Source organism: Engystomops pustulosus, chromosome 7 (genome assembly GCF_040894005.1).
Source record: "Engystomops pustulosus chromosome 7, aEngPut4.maternal, whole genome shotgun sequence".
In the NCBI taxonomy this organism is placed as follows: domain Eukaryota; kingdom Metazoa; phylum Chordata; class Amphibia; order Anura; family Leptodactylidae; genus Engystomops; species Engystomops pustulosus.
Window position 1 is genome coordinate 123,155,460 of NC_092417.1, and position 15,730 is coordinate 123,171,189.

Here is a 15,730-nt window from a genome sequence, read left to right on the forward strand (position 1 = left end):
TATATACACGACTCCTCGCTTGGAATAAAGTTGATTTGAGGGCAGCTTAACACCTGTCTGTGACTTTTATGTGCTAAGCATTCTGGTACGATGGCCATCTTATCCTCTTTCTGTAACAATTAATTTGGAGATCAACTGGTTGTTAGAGCCCTGGATAAAAATCTCTAACAATGAGTTTATTTTTTATTTAAAAAAATTATTCGCGAGTGCTGAAGCAGGGGAGTGCTGCTTTACTTTTTTTTTTTTTAAAAGCCCCAGTCCGGTTGAATTTTTTTTTTTTTATAACAGACGACCCCTTTAAAGTGGAAAACAGGTGCTCAAGAAAATTGTTAAAACCCTTTATAGGTCTTGTCATTAACTGGTTAAAATATCAAATGGGTTTTGTTTTTGTCTCGTCGGAAGTCCTCAGGTCCTGTCAGGTGTATAAATCACACGGGTGAGCTCTTTCATACAGCAGATGCTGCAGTCATTCACACAACATTATTTCTGTGAAATGAATGTAAATTTAATAACAGAGCTATTTGATTGACTATGAACTCTCTGAGCAGCTTAACCAATTCAGTAAGCCTGTCTATTGATCTTCCAGGACCTGAAGCCTGCTTACGTGCAGCTGTGGAGACACTTCCTAGTCACGTTACAGCTTAGCAGCTTAGTCCTCTACTTCCTGTCTGTAAAGTCACTTGAGCGGCCGGGACCTCAGAGCGGAGACAAGAGGTTGCTGATAGTGCAGGTCAGCGCATTACCTGTTGGCTTCCCTGTACAACATGTACCAATGAGTTTTATGTTTAAATGTGTCGCTGTGTCAAATCTTCCTTACCTGCATATATCCTTGTCCTCTCTTTTCATGTGCAGGACACCGTTATAACAGACACAGTACACACTGTTAAAATCGTGTGTGGGTGGGAATAGCAACAATTCAGTACCACTGTTTACATTCATTAGGGCCTTATCACATAACATTTCACTCTGAGAAGGGTGCATTTACATATTATCTATGTCATGTGGCAGAAATGTCAGATACAAGGTCTATGCAGATGTGTGTTTAAAAAAAAAAAATCACAATTCATCACCGCACCTAGGACTGTCAGGCCGGCACTGGGGGTAGCCAGCGTGGAGGAGGCTGTGGCCGCGGGCCACACTGATCCAGGACTGTCCTCTGCCCTGGCAGATAACGCCACCATTCCCAGATCCCCGAGCGGGTACACTAGTGTCCATGCCTCCTGTGGTACTGTGCCCCATTATCCTCCCCTGGGACATGTAGTGAGCTCCCCTCCTCCTCATTGGCACTGGTTACTATACACCACCATTCACACTCCAGGCCGCACAACCCCCAGGTCCCTCCTGGGCAAAGACTTAGTATATACAGACCTCTAGGGGTCTCCCGACACCTAATGTAGATGGCCTCTCTTGTGTGGCAGTGCTGGTAGCACAGTAACATCTCAACACCGAGCTTGTGTTTAGATACTGGTGAGGAGTGGCCTGTCACACCATCAGCTCATATTCCGCCTGCATCGCCAATGTCTTCGGCACCCCCATGCTCCCAAGCTTTAATGAAAATCTACCATTTGCTTTTATATATTATGAAGCAAACATACCTTGAGAATGCTGTAGCTACACTGATCATGTTTAATCCCTGAACTGAGTGATTTTGCTGAAAAAACTATTATAAAATCACAATAATGAGGCTCTGTCGCTCCTGTGCCTGCTCGGAGCTTCTCCTCTTACTCTAATTATACACTGCTTCAGAGAGTGATGTAATCACTGGTTTGTCCCTGACAGGCAGAAGTAATCAATTGCTGCACCATCCCTCAGCTGCTGTCTATGAGTCATCCATGTCAGGTTGATTAGTCCTGTCTGGACAGTTTAGGAAGCTCTAAATGTGCTTATACATGGCAGGCAATCTTCACCTAGCTTTCCAAAGGCCCTGAATATTATTATTGTTTTTTGAGCAAAACCACTTGGATCAGGAATTAAACAAGATATGTTGCTGCATCAGCATTCTTAAGGTATGTTTGTTTCACAATACATAAAAACAAATGGTAGACTTCCTTTAACCCCTTAACACTGAAGCCACTTTTCACCTTCCTGACACGGCCCATTTTTTCAAATCAGCCCTGTGTCACTACAAGTGGTTATAACTTCGGAACGCTTTAACATATCCAAGTGATTTTAAAATTGTTTTCTCGTGACACATTGTACTTCAGGTTAGTTGAAAAATTTTGGTGTTATGTTTTGCATTTATTTATGAGAAAATCAGATATTTGGTGAAAATTTGGAAAAATTCTTGATTTTCGAACTTCAAAATGTTCTACTTTTTCCATACATAGTCATAACCGCAAAAAAACGTAATAACTAACATTCACTAAATGTCTTCTTTATGTGGACATGGTTTTTTATACATACTGTTATTTTTGTAGGATGTTATGGGCCTTTGAACGTTAGGTGCGATTTTTCACATTTTCATAAACGCAAAATCCTGCTATTGAGGGACCTGCTCAGGTTTCAAATCACTTTGAGAGACCTAAATAAAAGTAAAATCCCATAAATTACCCCATTATAGAAACTACACCCCTCAACGTACGTGAAACAACTTTTATGAAGTTTGTTAACCCTTTAATTGTTTTACAGGGGTTAAAACAAAATCGGATGCAATTTTGAAAGTAAAATTTTTTTGGCTAAAAAAACATGTTTTTCAAAAAATGTACAAATTCTCAGTGAATAAAATACCAAAACGCTCCATAAAATTTGATACCCAATCTCTTCCGTGTATAATAATACCCCATACGTGGTGGTAACCTGCTGTGTGGGCACACGCCAGGGCATCGAAGGGAAGCTGCGCCATTCAGAGCAGATTATGCATTGTCACTTTTTATTGGCTATACAATCTTTATTTTTTTGGCAATTTGGACATATAAGGGCTTATTTTTTGCTACATGAGATGCACTTTACAAATACTTCATTTTAGTGGGTCATTAGCTTATTGATGAGATTTTATTAACTCTTGAATGTATGGGTGAAAAGAAAATTGTCAATTTTGGTTTACTTTCTTTTCTTATTTTTTGGGGGTCGTACACCGTACACTAAAAATACTATATTATCTTTATTCTATAGGTCACTACGATTACAGTGATGCCTCATTTATATAGTTTTTCATTTATTTTTACAATTTTACTGGATAAAAACTATATATAGAGGAAATCTCATTTGTTTTTGCATCGCCATCTTTTCGGAGACGTAACTTGGTCTATTTTTTGGTTGACAGAGCTAGTTTAGGACTTATTTTTTACGTGTTGAGTTGTTCTTTTCAGTGGTACCATTTTTGCACACATAACTTTTTTTGATCACTTTTTAGAACATTTTTGTGTAGAGATTTTATGAAAAATGTACATTTTTGGCGTGTTTTTCGGTTTTTGTTTTTACGGCGTTCACCGAGCAGGTCCAATAATGTTTCTGAGTTATTGTACGGATTGTTATGGACGCGGCGATACCAAATATGTGGGGTTTTTTGGTGATTTTGTGGTTTTTTCACTTTATTGCATGTGTATAGGGAATATTTGTGTTTAGGGGACTCTAACTTTATTTAATTAATTATTTGCAGCGGACCGCCCCCCCCCCCCCCCCGGTATGCGCCGCGAGGGGGGGGGGTCCAATTCTTCTCAAATGCACCTTGCACGCCGCGGTCAGCGCGACCGCGGCGTGTCAGGGGTTAACAGGGGTAAATCTCCGATCACGTGTGTTACAGGCAGGTGTCGGCTATAATATATAGCTGACACCTGCAGCTTCTGGCGCCAGCTCCGTTCAGGAGCCGGTGCCAGAAGCATGACGTAATAGTACTGCATTTTGCAGGAACGCACCTCCCGCAATGCAGTACTATTACGTCAAATGTCGGGAAGGGGTTAAGCCTAATATGTACTGCTGCACCTGCAAAGGAAACCTGTTCTCAGTATGTACTATTTTTTCAAAAGCAAGGGGCTCTTGCACCGTTCACAGCTCCCACCTTCGCACCATTCCTACTAGGGATGATATAGAGAGCTATATGGCCCGTCTGGTCCCGACTAGATACCAGAGTGTCTTAGGCTGAAGTAACACAATCATCTCATTGGGACCACTTAGATACTCACAACAAAGCTCTGGGTACCCATAATTTCCAACTGCGGTTCCTAGCAGACCAATTAGATTATGCTGAAAACAGGATGCGGCAATAACATACAGATACACGGCTTTCCAGAGCAGATTGAGCCTCCCATGCTACATGATGCATTATGTCGGTTGTTCAATTTTGTACTGGAGGTTTCTCTTTTCTTAACCCCTTAACGCTCTGCGCCGTAGCTCTACGGCGCAGAGGTATACGGGCTGAGTCCTCTTCATACAAAGGTGGGGGTTTTTGCATATTGCACAAAACCCCCACCGCTAATAACCCCTTCAACGCCGCCGGCAAAGTCGCCGGCGGCGTTTAAACGACGGCGGCGCGCGGGCGCCGCCATCTTTTTTCCGATCGCCACGCCCCCGAACGACATCGGGGGGTGGCGATCGGTTACCATGGTAGCCTTGGGTCTTCTTTTGACACGAGGCTACATGGCTTATGCAGGTTCGTTACAATGAGCCAGTGGCTCATTGTAATGTATGACCTGCAAAAATGCCATATATTGCAATACTGTAGTATTGCAGTATATGGTAGGAGCGATCTGACCATCTAGGGCAGTGGTGGCGAACCTATGGCACGGGTGCCAGAGGTGGCACTCAGAGCCCTTTCTGTGGGCACCCAGGCCTTCACCCCAACACTGAGTTTGCCAGATAGGACTCAAGGCTTACCCCAACGGTCCAATACAGCCCAGGACGCACCATGCTCAGTGCTATTGTAAAGCGACATCCTTGGCTGCCAGGACTACAGGAGGAGCTGGGAGGGCTGGATAGGCATGGATTGTCATTGCGTCCCCTGATCCTTCCTCTTCAGGGGACCCTGGTGGGAAGCTACAATCCAAATTTCTCCATGTTTCTATTGTATTGGTGAACTCAGGGCGCCAATACAATAAAAACCTGTGCTACAGCAGGAATAAGTTACTGCTTAGATTGTCATGTTGGCACTTTGCGACATACCAGTTTGTTTTGGTTGTAGCTTGGGAACTCTGTCTCCAAAAGGTTCGCCATCACTGATCTAGGGTTAATGTACCCTAGATGGTCTAAAAAATAGTGAAAAAAAAAAGTTTACAAAATAAAAAAAATTAATAAAATATTAAAAGTTCAAATCACCCCCCTTTCCCTAGAACGGATATAAAACATAATAAACAGTAAAAATCACAAACATATTAGGTATCGCCGCGTCCCAAAATGCCCGATCTATCAAAATATAAAAACGGTTACGGCCGGCGGTGACCTCCGAGGCGGGAAATGGCGCCCAAATGTCCGAAATGCGACTTTTACACCTTTTTACATAACATAAAAAATGAAATAAAAAATGATCAAAATGTCGCACAGACCTCAAAATGGTAGCAATGAAAACGTCGCCTCATTTCGCAAAAAATGACACATCACACATCTCCGTGCGCCAAAGTATGAAAAAGTTATTAGCGTCAGAAGATGGCAAAAAAATTTTTTTCTTTTTTGTACACATTCGTTTAATTTTTGAAAATGTATTAAAACACAATAAAACCTATATAAATTTGGTATCACCGCGATAGCACCGAACCAAAGAATAAAGTAGGCATGTTATTTGGAGCGAAGAGTGAAAGTCGTAAAAACTGAGCCCACAAGAACGTGACGCATGTGACGTTTTTTTTCAATTTTTCCACATTTGGAATTTTTTTTCAGCTTCGCAGTACACGGCATGTTAAAATAAATAACATCACGGGAAAGTAAAATTTGTTACGCACAAAATAAGCCCTCACACAGGTCTGTACACGTAAAAATGAAAAAGTTATGGATTTTTGAAGTTGGAGAGCGAGAAATCGGCCGAAAAACCCTGCGTCCTTAAGGGGTTAAAGAAGACCTTTCACCATGTCACACATGTGTAGATTAGCAAACCATCCTGTAGGGGCTGTTACACAGACTCGGGTACTTTGATTTTTCCTTACAGCCCCCATGGTTGCAGAGATATCATTCCCAGTTTCTGACCATTGTAATCTGTTTTTGGTCAGAGAGGAGGGGCAGGGGCAGGGGCTGGAGGAGTGTGTTATGCTAATCATCTCATTAGAAGGAGGCAATGTCAGAAAAGCTATTATGAATATTATAGCAATAATTGTTTTCTACGGTCATCTAAAGGCTGCTTTGCTGGCAGTTGCATTTTCATGGTGTTTGCATTTACTTTGTGTTTGCATAGCGATGGCATGGCATTCATGTAGCATTTGCATTTTACATAGCATTTGCATAGTGTCACTAAGGGTCCTTTGGCTAGGCCGATGGGTTTCTCCGTCACTACGTCTTCTCCGTCAAGGACTCTTAGTGACCAACATTTTGGCTTATAAGTTTTGCGTTTATTTACAAAAAAAGGCAGATTTTATTTTTTTTTTTAAATTTTCAAAATTCGAAATAATTTCATTTTCAGGCAGATAGATTTACCACCTAAATAAGTTTTTGAAATGTCTGGATAATTTATTTTGATCACACGGCTTACAAATCAAATATAGATTTTTCCGTATTTTCAGAATTGGCTATTTTAGGGATAAATATTGTTTTGAATAAAATTTTACATATTTAACATAAAAACCCCCTATTTAATCAACCCATTTTCAAATTTGCACCCCTCAAACTATCAGAAACAACTTTTAGGAAGATTAACTCCTTGAGATCTTCATTGTAATCAAAACAAAATGGAGGTGAAATTTAGAAGGTCAAATTTTGTCGGTTATATGTTCATTTAGCCCTAAAATTTACACATATCCAAAAGATAAAAAGAGAAACGCGATCTTAAAATTTGTTCTGCAATTCCTCCCGAGTACAGAGACCATTGGTCCCTTTTTTAGGCTATAAAATGTTCCCTTTTTTGTTATTGGGGCCATGTGATAGCATTTTTTGCGGGATGAGATGCTTTTTCCAGTGTTACCATTTTGGGGTTGTTATCCCCTATTGTTGAAAATTTAGGAACTTTTTTTTGAGGGCAGAAATAGAAAAGCATCAATTCTGTACTGTTTTTTTTTTTTTTTGGGTGGTCTCCGTATAGCCTAATAATCATGTTATCTTTATTCTATGGTTCAATACGATTACGGGGATACCATACATGAATATTTTTTCTTACGTTTTACTAAATTTTTCAAATAAAACCCTAATGTAAGAAAAATGTTACATTTTTTTTTTGCTATGGAGCTGGTTGATGGGTAATTTTTTGCAGCATATGTTGTACTTTGCAACAGCATCTTTCTGGAGTACATATGTTTTTTTTTAGCACTTTATTGCTTTTTTGGGATTGCACAGGTAAAAATCATAAATTTTGGCAGTTTTTTTAAGTTTCTTTTAACGACGTTCATCGTGCGGGTTCAATAATTATTTACTTTTATTCTACGGGTTGTTACGGACGCGGTGATACCCTGTTTCCCCGAAAATAAGACCTAGTACAAATTTGTTCAGGCTTAGAAATAAAAGGCCTCCCCTGAAAATAAGACCTAGCGGCAGTCATTGCAGCAGTTCACCCCACGCCATACATTAGTATTAGTAAATCTTTTGGATGCTGCAGAAGGTTGTGACATGGGGAAGAATTTATGGAATTAAATCACTGGTTGTTGCACTGCCGGTGATTTAGGATAAGAAGGGGTCATTTATGGAAACTTAAAGAACACGAGAGATTGGAGCCAATGATTCTAATAGAAGTGGAGTCAGAAGAAATACAGCATGAAATTCAGAGTTTGGAGAGTCATACGGATGTTAGAGAAGTTAATTTTTTTGTTCAATGTTAAAGGCGTTATCCGGGTTTTAAAAATTACCTAGGGCCGGGCTGGGGAGGGCTAGTTAAACATAATAAACATGTACTTTCCTAGTCCAGCGCCGCTGATGTCCCGGGCCGCGGTCCCTTCGATCCGTGCCCCTGTTTGTTTACAGGGGCACGGAAGCCGCGCACAGGGAGCTTCCGGTCCGCGATGTGGCCGGCTCCTCCCATCCGTCCCTATCTCTCAGCGTTGTAAGCGCTGGGAGATGGTGTCGCATGGGAGCATCCGGCCGGCCGGAAGCTCTCTGTGCGCACCTGTAATGAAACCGGCGCACAGAGAAGACCAGCCGCGGCGCAGGACATCGGCAGCACCAGAGGAGGTAAGTACATGTTTATTGTGTTTAAATAGCCCTCCCCAGCCCGGCCATAAGAAATTTTTTAAACCCGGATAACCCCTTTAAATGTAAATTCTTGTTCATGGAAAAATAAGACATTCCCTGAAAATAAGACCTAGTGCCTCTTTAGGAGCAAAAATTAATATAAGACACTGTCTTATTTTCGGGGAAACAGGGTACTATATATGTGGGGTTTGTGTTATGACTAAGGCTACATTCACACTAACGTATGGGGGACATATATACGGCCGATGTATATACGGCCGATATACGTCCCCCATACACTTCTATGGGCGCCCGGCACCCTACGGGAGCGGTACGGTGCAGCACACGTGCGGCACCGTACCGTTCCGTACCCGGGAAAAAGATAGGACCTGTCCTATCTTTTCCCGTAATACGGCGCCGTGCGCCATAGGTTGCTATGGAGAGGGGCGGGGGTGAGCTGCGCTCACCTCCTCCTCCTCTCCCCGTACACTGCCGTTGCCCGCTACGGTACGGTACGGGCGGGCAACGGCAGTGTGAATATAGCCTTAGACTTTATGGGGCTTATGGGAATTTTTGTTGATTTATTACTTAATTTTTATTGAATAACTTTTTTTTTTTTACTATTTCCACCATTGGAAATAAACAAGCAATCATCTGATTGCTTGTTCATGATAATACTCTGCAGAATATTAGCAGTGTCAGCCTAGCTACACGCCCTCATCCCAGAAGCCAGCGTTCTGCGCATGCAAAGAATTTGGGCCTGCGGCTGCGCGGCCACAACTTCGAGGCCAGAGCTACTGTGCATGCGCAGAACTCCGGCTTCTTGGACGAGGGTGTGCAGCTATGAGGAGCTGCGCGCCGAAGATCTCAGGGTAGGAGGAGCAAAGAGGCTACTGGAGCGTGGAGTAGCTGCGACGTGTAGCCTCATGTCCTCATGCCCCAGTAGCCGCTTAACAAAATTTACATATTAGGGCAATAAAGATTTCAAAAAGATAGCAGGGACGTGAGGATTAGCTCTAAAAAGGGCTATCCTCGCTTCCCATACATGCACCTACCACCTGTTCTACCTTTATAGGTAGAATTGTGGTGGTAGGTTCCCTTTAAATGGGGTGTGTCATTGAACATACACAAAGTCAAAGAGGCTGAGTATTTAATACCTGGGCACCCTCAGTGCCCTGTGTTCCATGTTCTCCCATAAGGAGATTTTTCCGTCCCCTTTACGTCCCATTATTTCGGGAGTTAATTCATTATTAGAGCGCCTCAGCAATTGGTCAGACCAACATCTACAACCAATAGTTAAACAGACACCAGGTTATTTACAAGATACTAAACAAGTCCTCAGAACAATGTCCAATATTACATGGTATAAGGATTGCACATGGGTCACATGGGATATTTCAGCGTTGTACACGAATATACCCCATGAGACAGCATAAACAGCATTACACTATCATATGCAAAAATATACGGACTATTCTGTGGAATTACAACAGTACATACTTACAGTGACCCATGTTTTACTTTAAAAAAAAAAATTCTCTTTCAACAATAACTATTATTTGCAGATTCATGGATGCCCTATGGCAGTGATGGCGAACCTTTTAGCGGCCGAGTGCTCAAACTGCAACCCAAAACCCCCCTTATTTATCGCGAGGTGCCATCCAAAAGTTAAAGCCGTAACTTGTTGCTCCCTGTTCAACAACTTTCAATCATATTGGCCTCCTGAGGAAAGCAACACAGTAGAAAGATGGAAATTTTTCATCATTTTAGCTTCTTTCTAGTGTCCCTCTGTACACAGAGAACTGTGGGACCAGAAGAAGGTCCTCCAAAGATAATTCGGCCCTTTCTACACATTCTCCCTCTCCCTACAGTCCCAAGTAGCTAAAAAGGTATCAAAATATCACTGAAAACAGTATCTTTTAAGTTGCTTGGAACTGCAGGAAGATTCTTAGAGTCCTGTCTGGTCTGTTGGGGCGATGGCCCGGGTGCCCACATAAAGGGCTCCGAGTGCCGCCTCTGGCACCCGTGCCATAGGTTCGCCACCAATGCCCTATGGGCTCTTGTTTCTTCCCTTCATTAGCAAACATTTATCTACTCCAATGACAATCCATTTTACAATTCTATTCATTTTTACGGAAGATATATAGATGATGGTCTACTTATATGGAGAGGTTCAACTACATCTATATCAGATTTCATGTTGTATATAAATAACAATGATTGTAACTTGGAATTTACTTACACCATTGGGAAAAATAGCATTACAATTCTAGACGTCATTCTACAAGGGAATAATGCCACTGGGACTATTGAGGAGATCCACAAATTTGTATGTAATTTTTCACCTGACGAAGGCTCCAGCGTATGTTTTACCTTTAATTAAAATCATTTTTATGGATATAACATTCCGGTCTAATCTCTGAGTGCGGTAGTGCCCTCCAGAATGGGACAACACCTCGTGGATCTCTGCTATACCCGCCAAGTCCGCCACCACTGGTTGTACGGACCTGTGTCCCGTTGGCAGCAGCTTCTCTCCACTCATTTACCTATGATATGCTCTACCTTTCACTGGAGCAGGTGAGAGACACTCCATTGCATATAACCTTCTTTAAGTAGATTACACTTTAATCTTCTGCGCTTTTTTATCTCCTTTCTCTTGGCTCTGTTGGTGCATACCTGTGGAACCCCACATCAACGCACTCAACGCCAGCCCCCTGTTTGTTTGTTTGTTTGTTTGTTACTGGGACTATTGAGTCCAAACCAACTAAGAACCTTCCGGTAGGGGAATTTATTAGAGCATGCAGGAGTTGCAGCACTTTACATGCCTTTTCTGAAGAGGGCACTACTATGACAAATTGGCTTATGGATAGAGGATTTTCAGATATAGCGAGAGCGAGAAACATTGCTAGCAATAGAACCAGAGATTCTCTCTTAAAGGACCATTGTAGAAATACCAAGCAGGATTCTACTCCACAGAAAGTTATCTTTTCCACCACGTACAGTGAAGATGACAATGACATGATAAATATAGTGAGGAGACACTTACCAATTTTACATGTAGATGCCATTTTATGCTCAGGCTGCCAGTTTGTGTCTCGTAGAGCCCGTACGGTGGGAAATGTGATTTCACCCTCTATGTTTTCTTCTGCCACACAAGATAAAACAGACACATGGTTGAATATCAAAGGGTCCTATGTCTGTGGATGCAGTAGATGTAATGTATGTCATTTCATGTCGAACTAAATAATTTTTTTTTCTAAACATGACAATAAACCAAGAAATATCAAAACATTTATAAATTCCAACACCAAATATATTGTTTCCTTAGCCTGTTGTAACATTTGAAATGTACAGTACATTGGTAGCCCTATCCAAAAGAATTGCAGAACATCTAAACCCACAGATAAAAATATATCTAGCTTATCAAAGCATTTTTATAATATACATAAGGGTGATTTTTCCTCCATGGAAGTCACTGGCATCGAAAGAGTTACGACCCCAGCCAGAGGAGGTGATAGAACACATAAGCTGTGTAACCGTGAGATGTTTTGGATCCTAACTCTAGACAGTAAGATGCCATAAGGCATAAACAGCAAGACGGATGTTATGTATTTATTAGAGATGAGCGAGCACTAAAATGCTCGGGTACTCGTTATTCGAGACGAAGCATTTTTCAAGGGGACCAAGGCTCTGCACAGGGAAGCTTGGCCAAACACCTGGGAACCTCAGAAAAGGATGGAAACACCACGGGAATGGACAGGAAACAGCAGGGGCAGCATGCATGGATGCCTCTGAGGCTGCTTAATCGCACCATTATGCCAAAATTATGGGCAACAGCATGGCCATGACAAAGTGACCGAATGAGGCTAGATAGCATCTAAAACATGCAATAATTAACCCTGATACTATAGGGGACGGCATGCAGAAGCAGTGGCAGGCTAGAGAGTCTCATGGCGACATACCCTAAATGGACTCAGGTTTCACCAAAGGAGGTGAGCAAGAAGCGCTGAAATGATTTCCTATGTGAACAAAAGGTTGACGGTATATTTAGTCGATAACACAGCATGGTGGCGACATAGGGACCAAGTTCCATAACGTATCTGGTGAAACACCCTAAAAATTAGCCTGACACAGCTCTTTTGATAAGGGGACGACATGTGGAGGCAGCCATGGAGACGACTTCCATGATTAAGAGCGACAGTATGGGGCATTCATATTGCGCTGCTATGATTGCAACTTCAGGTCTCCAGCATGGCGGCGACAGATGGGCCGAGTTCCACTATGTATCTGGTGAAACACCTGAAAATTCTGCCTGACACAGCTCGTTTGATAAGGGGATGATGTGCTGCATATCCTCTCGTGCTCCAGCGTCTGGGGTATAGAGAGTTGAAATGAGACATTGGTGGACGCTGTGGAGGATCGTGGAGGCAAAATGGACAGGAAACAGCAGGGGCAGCATGCATGGATGCCTCTGAGGCTGCCTAATCTTGGGATGGAGCTGGCGGTCCACTGCCAGGCGAGATTTCGCCTGTCCAAGCCCCTGTCTCTCGGGTCCTCCCCACCCAAAATGGGCCTGGGGGCCAGATTTGTTTACTTTGAAAAAATTATAATTTTTATAATAAGATCAAGTGTAGTAGCGTTCTTATAAGTTTAGGATATGGAGGGTGAGGGGAATGTAAACAGATGCGCAAGAAGCGCTGAAATAATATTGGTAAATGATAAAAGTTTGCCAGTATATTTTGTGGATTACACAGCAGGGTGGCGACAAAGTTAACAAGTTTGATGTGGAAGCCATGAAAGCAACCCAAAATTCTGCCCGACACAGCTCGTTTGATAAGGGGACGATGTATGGAGGCAGTGAACTAGTAGTAGATTAAAGGTGCTGCAGTTAAAACTATGTTAGTCGGATCTTGAGATGGAACTGGCGCTCCGCAGCCAGGCAAGCTTTCGCCAATCCAAGCCCCTGTCTCTAGGCTACTCCCCAAACAGCACTTCTAAGAACCTTTTGTATAAGATCAAGTGTAGTAGTGTTCTTATAAGTTTAGGATATGGCGGGTGAGGGGAATGTAAACAGATGCGCAAGAAGCGCTGAAATAATATTGGTAAATGATAAAAGTTTGCCAGTATATTTTGTGGATTACACAGCAGGGTGGCGACAAAGTTAACAAGTTTGATGTGGAATCCATGAAAACAACCCAAAATTCTGCCTGACACAGTTCGTTTGATAAGGAGACCATGTATGGAGGCAGCTATATGGACGACTTTTGGAGGCAGCTATGGCGATGACGTGTGGAGGTAGCAATGGAGACAACGTGTGGAGCCAGCTAAAAAGACGACATGTGGAGGCTGCTATGGAGACAATTTAATGCCTGTATGTGGCAGTCCAAAAAAGTTTTCAAACCAGAGGAGCAGGTAGGTGGTCCTCCAGAAAAAATAAATAAATTGAGTGCCTGTATGTGGCAGTCCAAAAAAGTTTTCAAACCAGAGGAGCAGGTAGGTGGTCCTCCAGAAAAAATAAATAAATTGAGTGCCTGTATGTGGCAGTCCAAAAAAGTTTTCAAACCAGAGGAGCAGGTAGGTGGTCCTCCAGAAAAATTAAATAGATTTAGTGCCTGTATGTGGCACTCCCAAAAATTGCTTAAAACAGAGGACCGGGTAGGTGGCCCTCCAGAAAAATTAAATGCATAGAGTACTATAGCTAGAGCCAGTTGGCCCTGGCAAAAAATAGCCAGTTTCCTATGCTTTAGTGTACAAAGAGGAGGAGAAGGAGGACAATGAGGAGGAGGAGTGCATACATTATTCAGGTTGAGCTTCTTTCACCTGTTGGAGAATGAAAATCCGGAGAAATCCAGGCTTTATTCATCTTGATAAGCGTCAGCCTGTCAGCGCTGTCAGTCGACAGGCGTGTACGCTTATCGGTGATGATGCCACCAGCTGCACTGAAAACCCGCTCGGACAACACGCTAGCGGCAGGGCAGGCAAGAACCTCCAAGGCGTACAGCGCCAGTTCGTGCCACATGTCCAGCTTTGAAACCCAGTAGTTGTAGGGAGCTGTGTGATCATTTAGGACGATGGTATGGTCAGCTACGTACTCCCTCACCATCTTTCTGTAAAGATCAGCCCTACTCTGCCGAGACTGGGGACAGGTGACAGTGTCTTGCTGGGGTGACATAAAACTGGCAAAGGCCTTGTAAAGCGTACCCCTGCCAGTGCTGGACAAGCTGCCTGCTCGCCTACTCTCCCTCGCTACTTGTCCCGCAGAAGTACGCCCTCTGCCGCTAGTGCTGTCAGAAGGGAAATACTGTTTCAGCTTGTGCACCAGGGCCTGCTGGTATTCATGCATTCTCACACTCCTTTCCTCTCCAGGGATGAGAGTGGAAAGATTTTGCTTGTACCGTGGGTCCAGGAGAGTGAATACCCAGTAATCGGTGCTGGAATAAATTCTTTGAACGCGAGGGTCACGGGATAGGCAGCCTAGCATGAAATCTGCCATATGCGCCAGAGTCCCAATGCGCAAAAATTCACTCCCCTCACTTGCCTGACTGCCCATTTCCTCCTCCTCCAACTCCTCTTCTTCTGCCCATACACGCTGAACAATGGTCCCCTCTTCTGTCTCGCCAACATTCTCCTCCTCTTCCTCCTCCACCTCCTCCGATATGCGCTGAGAAACAGACCTAAGGGTGCTTTGGCTATCAACAAGGGAATCTTCTTCCCCCCTTCTCTTGTGACGAGCGCAAAGCTTCCGACTTCATGCTGACCAGAGAGTTTTTCAACATGCCAAGCAGCGGGAATGTGAGGCTGATGATGGCGGCATCGCCACTGACCATCTGTGTTGACTCCTCAAAGTTACTCAGCACCTGACAGATATCAGACATCCACGTCCACTCCTCATTGTAGACTTGAGGAAGCTGACTGACCTGACTACCAGTTCTGGTGGAAGTTGACATCTGGCAGTCTACAATCGCTCTGCGCTGCTGGTAAACTCTGGATAACATGGTTAATGTTGAATTCCACCTCGTGGGCACGTCGCACAACAGTCGGTGAGCGGGCAGTTGGAGGCGGCGCTGCGCTGCCCTGAGAGTGGCAGCATCTGTGCTGGACTTCCTGAAATGCGCACAGATGCGGCGCACCTTTGTGAACAAATCAGACAGATTGGGGTATGTCTTGAGGAAACGCTGAACTATGAGATTTAACACATGGGCCAGGCATGGCACATGTGTCAGTCTGCCGAGTTGCAGAGCCGCCACCAGGTTACGGCCGTTGTCACACACAACCATGCCTGGCTTCAGGTTCAGCGGTGCCAGCCACAGATCAGTCTGCGCCGCGATGCCCTGTAATAGCTCTTGGGCGGTGTGCCTTTTATCGCCTAGGCTCAGCAGTTTGAGCACCGCCTGCTGTCGCTTAGCAATGGCACTGCTGCTGTGCCTAGAGCTACCGACTGATGGCGCCATGCCCACGGATGGTAATTCGGAGGAGGAGGAGGTGGAGGAGGGAT

At 43.6% G+C, this 15,730-nt stretch overlaps 1 protein-coding gene across 2 annotated transcripts in view; it reads left to right on the forward strand.

Annotated features, from left to right (window-relative positions):
• The first annotated feature begins 585 nt into the window (after nucleotides 1-585).
• The window catches only part of LOC140070807 (inactive hydroxysteroid dehydrogenase-like protein 1), a 37,661-nt gene continuing 22,516 nt past the window's right edge, over nucleotides 586-15,730 (forward strand). For both annotated transcript variants that reach the window (XM_072117727.1, XM_072117726.1), the window contains exon 1: nucleotides 586-730. The gene's annotated coding sequence lies outside the window, so the exon portion shown is untranslated. The remainder of the gene's footprint in view (nucleotides 731-15,730) is intronic.